Source organism: Mus pahari, chromosome 15 (genome assembly GCF_900095145.1).
Source record: "Mus pahari chromosome 15, PAHARI_EIJ_v1.1, whole genome shotgun sequence".
In the NCBI taxonomy this organism is placed as follows: domain Eukaryota; kingdom Metazoa; phylum Chordata; class Mammalia; order Rodentia; family Muridae; genus Mus; species Mus pahari.
In genome coordinates this window covers 3,294,187-3,302,619 of record NC_034604.1, presented here as the reverse complement: position 1 = coordinate 3,302,619, position 8,433 = coordinate 3,294,187, and positions in this window count along the sequence as shown.

Below are 8,433 nucleotides of genomic sequence, written 5' to 3'. Positions count from 1 at the left end.
TGTGTGTGTGTGTGTGTGTGTGTGTGTTGCATATGGAGGTCAGAGAACAACTTGCAGAAATTGGCTTTTTCAATCCATGTGAATTCTTGTGATACAACTCAGGTCCTCTGGCTTGGTGGCTACTTCTCAAATTCTAACTCTCTAAAGACTTCACTATTTCCATAGTAAGAATCCAATTTTATGCTTTTTTGTATGCTGCAATCTGATGGTCCTCCAGATTCATCATATCTATAAGCTGCGCATTGAAAACTGTTAAGCTTTAACTTTTAATCTGTAGGATAGCTATAGAGCTTAGAAACATAGAAATTCACAAATAAATAGCACATGTATAGTACATCGTCATATAAGATGTGGTCAGTCTTTGACAATACATGACTGAAAGGGATGTTTTAGATGATTTTGATAAAGTTTAGGATGTTTGTATATTTTCCAGGTAAAATTTTCATTTTGAATGGCTGTTGTGCTTGTGAAATGCATCTTCTGCCTAAGTTGATATAACATGTCCCTGCTGATGCAATGAATTACATGGTCTGATTTTCACCAGTGGTCCACTCTTACATTCCTAGATAAAACACAGTTAGCTCTGAGTTATTATTTGTTTGTTTGTTTATTCTTAGTAAATTGGAGTTAACTTACTAACATTCCTGATTATTTTATATTCATTTTAAAAGGATATATTGGTTCTAACTTTTTCTTTGTACTACTTTTATTTAGTTTAAGTATCGAGTGAATAATGATTTAATAAACCAAATTATAAAGTATTATTTTTCAATTTTTAAAGGAACTCTAGAAAATGGCATACACACTTTACACTTAATTCTTTCCTAAATATTCTTTTTTTTTTTTCGGTTTTTCGAGACAGGGTTTCTCTGTATAGCCCTGGCTGTCCTGAAACTCACTTTGTAGACCAGGCTGGCCCTAAATATTCTTAAAATTCACCAGTGTATCTATAAATTTGGATGGGGATGTTATTCATGTTGTTCTTTAGAAATTCAGTAGAATTGGAGTTCCTTCCTAATAGGCTTCATAGAATTTATCAATAAAACTATTTCAGCCTAGAAATGTCTAGAAATTTCTTATTGTGAATTCCATAAATATATACAATGTGTTTTGATCAAATGGACCACTCTTTCATCTCCAACTTTCCCCTACCCCTTCTGTACCTCTCAATTTTATGTGCTGTCAGTTAAAGACAACAACAACAACAACAACAACAACAACAAAACAAAACAAGAAGAAAAAAAACTGAGTCTATTTAGCACTTGTATGTGCACTGGTGTAGGACCACCTAGTGGAACATGGGTAGCCATTCAGGAACTACACCCCTGAGCAAAATTTAGTCTTCCTCACTCAGCAGCCATCAGTTGCCAATATCTTCTCGAGTAGGGATGGACTTCATGAGCCCCTCCCTGTGCATGCTGAGAGTTTTGGGGCTTGATCTAATACAAGTCTTGTGCAAGCAGTCTGCAACACTGTCAGTTCATCTATGCAATGGTGTCATCATATCCAACAAATGTTTTGCTGAAGACATCCACTACCCCTGGCTCTTATATTCTTCCTGTCATTTCTTTAATGACCTTTGAACCCTGGGGGAAGGGTATGATAGAGGTGTCTTATTTAGAGCTGAGTACTCCTGGAAAGATGTACGCCAAGTTGTCAACATTTTAAACAGTGAATTATTTTATATTGTTATGTGACTCGTTGGGTTATCGACTTGAGTCAGTTTGGTAGTTGCTGGTTTTTGAAAATTAATCCAGTTCATGCAAACTGTCACATATATGTAAACAGAGTAATTCATTCTCCTCTAATTATGTGAAAGCTATATAGGGGTTTCTCCTATATTTTTCCTGATATTAGCAAATTGTAAATTTAATATTTTTCACTTTGATTTGTAACTTGCAGTCCTCCTGCCTCTGCTTCTTGAATTCAAGAATTGCAGCTCTCCCTCCCTTCCCCCCCTTCCCCTCCTATCCTGCTCCTTCTTCCCGTTCCTCCCTCCTTCCTTCTCTTCTCTTTCTCTCCCTCTCTTTTTGCTAGAGGTTTATCAAATGTATTAATCTTTTCAAAGAGTTATCTTTTGTATTACAGATTTTCTTTGGGTTTTCAATTTTCAGTTACATTAGTACTTCCTATCTTTTGTTTCCTGGCTTCTGCTTGCTTTGCGATTATTTTATTCTCCTGTTTTATAGCTCTGCGTAAGGAAATTGTTGGTGCTGGTTTGGCTGCTTTCTCCCAACACAAGCACCGAAGGATAGAATAGTTGTCATGCCCACGGCTGCAGTGACATCCCAGGAGCTGAGAGGTGGCATGTTTTCATGGTGCTTTATCACAAAGCCTTTTCTTACTTCTCTAGGCCTTCATTTCCAACCTGTGGATTGTATTTTATAAAAATACTTTAATTCCCAAGAGTTTCGAGGTTTTCCCTCTTTTGTTTCTGGCTCCTACTTTGTTTTGACTGCTGTAATTATATCTACTTTAAACATGCTGGGATCTCTTTTGTGGGTTAGTGTATGACCTGTGTTGGCAAGTATTCTATACACACTTGAAAGCAGTGGATATCCTGGTTTTGAAGTTCTATAAACATCCATTCAATCAAGTTGATGGATGCTATTCAGCTCTTCCATAGCTTTGCTAGTGTTGTATCTGCTATAAAAGGGGAGCATTTAATCATGCAGGTATGAGTATCTACTTCCCCTTTGAATTCTGTTAGGATTTGCATCTGATATCTGAAGCTCTGCTATTGATTACAGGCAAGCATCTTTGTATTCTTGATTAACTGGCATTTTTGTTGTTTTACAGTTATTCCTTCTGTGCTTGGTGTTTTTTTCTGCTCTGATGTCTTTAATAACTATGTACCATAGTTATTAAAAATCTTTTTAAGTTTATTATAATTAATATTATTTATAATTATATTATATGTTATTACAGTATTGTTTTACATATAATATATTAACAATATTACTACATATTATGAAATTTTTAAAAATATACATCTGAGCAGTATAGTGAACATGTTGAACTCCCACTTTATCTATGGAATGAGCATCTTAGGTGGGTTTTTTTTGTTTAACATTGAAGACAGGTTGGATATACTTGGTGATTATCCCTGGTTCTCTCCCTGTCACTGAGATGTGATTGCTATTATCTTTTTGCTTTTTGTGGTTGTGTTTAAAATGGGTTTCTGGTAGACAGAACTAACCACTGAGCCATCTCTCCAGCCTCCATTTGTAATCTTTGATATTCATGAAGGACATTCTCTGGATTGGGCCATGCTAGTCTCAACACTGTCAAAGATTTAGCTGTTTACAACTAGGCTGATTGCCCTTCCTCTGCATAGACCTTTAGTCAGTCATCCCACAGGCAGACAGCCACAGTGCTGTCTCCTGAGTGTTACAGCCATGTACCTGTGACCCCAGTGCACCAAGAAGCATTGGTGGAAACACATCAAAAAAGAGCTGGGACCCTACCAGCCTCTCTTCTACTCAGATGCATGAACTGCCTCCATCTGTCTACTGAGCTAATAGTGCCCTGGAGGTTAAGCCAGCTGGCTGGAACCTGTTTCCAGGTCTATTCTTGCCAGCCTTGTTGCCTTGGGTCTGTGTCCCATTCTTCCTTCATTCTGAGATAGTTCTTAGAAGGACATGTACCTGACACTTACAGTTACTGTTCCACAGAAGTTTGTCACCCGTACTTTAGTTCAGGTTCTCCTTGTCAATAAACTGTACTAAATCTGCTTGTGTGTTTTGTAGGTAGAACAATTCTTTCATGTTTCATATTTGATATATCCTTTAGCATGAAATACCATTTGGGAAATATGTTAGATAATGGCAATGATAATAATAAATCACTTTTTGTTCTTTTCTTGTGATAGATGTCAGTTGTTTCTTACTACTTGATGTCTCCTCTGCAAACAGAAAATCCTGCTTTCCTTGCAAAGCCTCTCCCTCAATGTCAGCTGAGGGGAGCTGATTGGCTTTTTCACCAGTGTGGGGATAACACCAAGATATCACCAAGGCCTACCTGGTATTTTACTCCCTGGAAAGTAATGCTTTACTCTAAGGAAGGGTGTACAATTCAATTCCATGGGGCAATTCTCAAACTTTTACTGGAGCTGTTTTTAAAAAGGGAGTTCCTTTTGCAAGGCTTGGCAGCAGGTTAAAACAGGCCTGGAAGGATGTGAAGCCTTTTGCGTTATCACTAGTAAGGACCTAAGTCCTTATGGATTCCAGAGAGAAGAATGTAGCACTAGGAGGCAGCAATAGCTAGCTCCTGACAGCCCCTGTGATGCCTTTTGACATAAAGCCAGACTTTCAGTCATACACTCACAAATCCTTCTAGGAGAGGAGTCAGCATATTATTCCCTTAAAAGTAATTCATTGGCCAGGCGATGGTGGCGCAGGCCTTTAATCTCAGCACTTGGGAAGCAGAGGCAGGCAGATTTCTGAGTTCGAGGCCAGCATGATCTACAGAGTGAGTTCCAGGACAGCCAGGGTTATACAGAGAAACCCTGTCTCAAAAAAACAAAACAAAACAAAAGTAATTCATTGAATATTTAAATGTGTATATCTGATCTGAGCAGCAGATGATGAGCCTGATGAATGCCCAGTTTATCTATGGATCAAGCATCTTTCATGTTTACTGTAAGACATTTAACATGGAGGATGTGTTGGAGAACTTGTTGATCCTCCCTGCTTCTTTTCCTATCTCACAGATATGATTGTTGTTATCATCATTTTAATGCTTACTATGTCTATACATTGTTGATTGTTTTCTACTTATGGATCTTTAAATTTGTTCTACAGAATCTTGCATTTCATCATGTTGTCAAATTACACGTCTCTTTCTGCCATTTTCCTTTCTGATCCAATGTTAGGTTTGGGTCTTCTAGTTCAGAGACGCGTCTCTTCATTCTTTCCAAGTGCTGTAGTTTGTGTTCCATAGACCTACACATTCATCAGCTCTTTTCTTTGCTACTTTTGTGGGCAATCACAATTTTCTATCCTAAAATATGGCACCTTGACATGAGGGTTATTTTGATCTGAAAGTATTTAAAATTCAACAGAAGGACTCCTTCCCAGAGCTTCTCTTCTATGACAAAATCAGAGATGTTTGTGAAATGAAGGCTGCTATAAATACCCTTTCTGGCAAAAGTCTGTGGCTGGGAAGAAAGTGAAGAGGCAGAGATGGCACTTCAGTAACCAACTGAAGAACCATGCAAGAACAGCATCAAAGTCCCATTTGTCATCCCTCCATATTCACCTTCTAATGATTTCACCCCTCAAAGCCTAAAGTGTCTTCTTCATCCTGTCTCCTTTCTACAAACTTGTCTCTTAGACCACCTCATGCCACCCTGTGAGCTACTCATGACTTTTGTCGTATGTGTGTCCTCTGCAGGTGCCAATAAACCTTTCTCCTGTCAATAATCCTTTGATCAGTCCAGTACACAAGTCCTCAACCTAGGAAAATAAAGGAAGAAAGGTTCTATCTCTCCTATATATCTAATGCCTTGTATCCTTGAAATGTGTTGTGCCTGTGTTCCCCTTACTCTTCAACCAAAGATTCCTGATCAATCCATTGAGAAAATCTTTAAAATCCCCCTGATATCTCTTCCCTTCAAGCTGCATAAAACTAACCCCAGAATCAGTCTTTCTTGGCTCAGGAATGGTTTCTGGATGTCTCTCGAGAAGTGACTGAGTTACCCAGGAAGAAGTAAGATGAGGTCATCAATCTGCAGAGAGCACACATTGTTGTTATTTTAGTAGCTGTCTCCTGGAAAAAGGCAGGGCCCTGGGAGGAGAACAGAAAGAAGCTGTCTTCATGGAGACACTGAAGAGACTAAGAAAGCCTTGGCTGGAATGTGACTGGAGATGTCAGAAATCCAAGACTGATGTAAAAGCACCAGACCCCTGAGAAGGTTTGCTTTAATCTAGAACATAAAATGACAACTTAGAAGAGCCAGTAGTAATCAGACAGACCTGACTAAACACCCTCTACTCACTTACTGGGTGACCAGAAGCAAGCCATTCAAATTCTTAGGCCTTGAGTTTTGTGACATGAAATGAGTTATAGCTACCTCAGCATGTTTGATGGGTTGTGTGAGAAGACAGAAGGAGTACGCACAGTGGGCAGTCTTTAGGAGAAGGGGACACTTGTTACTGGTGTAGTCAGTCCTCCAGTCATGATTGCCACCAACAACAGACATTCTCCATGGGTTTTACTATGGAGACTTGAAAACTGTTTGCTTTGAGATTATCATGGAGCTGGACTTAAAGGGAAAACCTTTTCAGGGAGTATGCTTCTAGCAAAGATATGTCCTGAAAGTCTGGAGTGGGGGCAAGTCACCCAAGGTGATATCCATTCTTTTTCAACACAGGGTTAAAAGGAACATGAAGACCATCTAAAATAGCAGAAAAAAATGTAAAAGTAGCCTGAAGAGAGAAATTTTAATTTCTATTTTAAAACAGAAAGAAAAGGTTACATTTACAAACATTTTCCTTGATGCTAGGCTTTACTATCATGAAATACACATTACAACTACAATTTAGCTCCTAGCTTAGGAGTGGTGATCAAAGTCCAAGCATCATGATAAAGTTTCGTGGCAGGGGCTTCTCCTCGGTAGCATGATCTTGAGGTGTAGATGTCAAAAGTGGGACTATGTGCAAGAAAGAACAAGTATATGCATCTGGGACTGACAGTGAGGGGTTGGGGTGGCAACGGTTAGCATGGGAAATGCCAAAAAATTCCAAAGAAATACCCAGGCCAGGCCCCAATGACTAGGACTTCAGAGGGTACACTTGAAGGTGAATAGGGGAGCACCAACTACCTCGGCCTCCTCCTCTTCCTCCTCCTCCTCCTCCTCCTCATCATCATCATCATCATCATCATCATCCTCATCCTCATCCTCCTCATCCTCATCCTTCTCTCTTTTTTCTGGCTTCCATGAGTTAATATACTCGCCAGCATGCCCACCTTACCCATCACAGGCCTAAAAGTAATAGGCCTGTTCCTGTTGCAGGAGCTTAAGATTTGCATGACTTTCTGCTCAGCCAAACACCTGGCAGACTGAAGTTGGTGGAAAGAAATAGATTTGTTAAAGGCAGCCTTTGGGGAAACAGAAAAGACTTTCTCATTAAAATCTCCAGCTTTAGGACTTCCAGTGTGGAAGGAGCTGTGTTGTGTGGGGAGGAAGTCAGTCTTCAGTCAGAGGGGCTTACTCTCTCTTCCTAGGCAAGCACACCTTGATGGACTTTGACCTCCTGTGGGTAGTTAACCAGAACACAGAAAGGATTTCTTTTAGCACAGATGATTAGGGAGAGGCTAAAATAAAAAAAAAAAAAAATGAAGAGAGAAGGGGAGCAAAGGACAGTTTCAAATGAACACTTACAAGCCAGATAGTATTGGATGGCACACTGAACCATAAGCCAGAAAAGCCTTCCCCCCTGGCGTGATCTCAGCATTGTGCCGTAGTGACGGGAACTGACTTAGAGAACTAGAAAAGAACTGGAGCTTCCTTAGTGCCCTGGGGAATAAGCCTACCTGAGACAGATGTGAGGGCATGCTAAGAGATCCCAGAACCAAGCTTTTCTCTTTCTCTCTCATACCCTTAACCAACAATATTACTACAGCAGCTACACGTCCAGACACATAAAAGCAATTGTGCCACAAGTATATGCTTTTTATTTTGATATGATTCTCACTATGTAGCCCAAGGTGTGCTGGAGTTTGAGACTAGATACAACAGTCATAAAACTATATTACTCAGCACAAAGCTCTTTGTTATTAAAAATATTACACTGACTGCTAAAGGAACAGAGCTTGTAATGCTTATAAGGTTCTATTTCTTGTTCTGGAGGCTGGTTACACGAGTACACCCAGTTAATAAAAGTTAATAGCCATGTGCACTTGTAAATTTGTGCTTTTCAGTGTATAGTTTGTTTCAGTATCTGAAAACTTTAAATAATTTTGCAAATTTTTTCTTAAGATTATATATATATATATATATATATATATATATATATATATATATGTTTTGAAATCTTATCAATGGAAAAACAACTGTGTACACTGAATTCTATATACAGAGCTTTGGAGGACTCATGAAGCTGGTGGGTAAAAAACAGAGAAATTGCTGAACCTTTGGCAGCTCTTCAGAGCTATGTGAGTGGGAGCAGATAGCTTCTTGTTTGGTAAAGTGTCAAACAGGCCTTCCAATGTGCAGCTGTAGATCCAGCATGAGGAGAAAGTGGCAAGCCACTCCCCTGTCCTGTACCTCTTAAAGGGGAAAGGACCTGGACATCAGGGAAGAAAACATTACCAAAAGAGGCAGGGGACAGAAGTTCTGGTGGTGGATTTGAGCCAAGGAGCAAGATACTCAGAACTGAGAATACAGCCTGAAGATGTCCTGGCCATGGGACTTCTAGGAAAATGATTGTG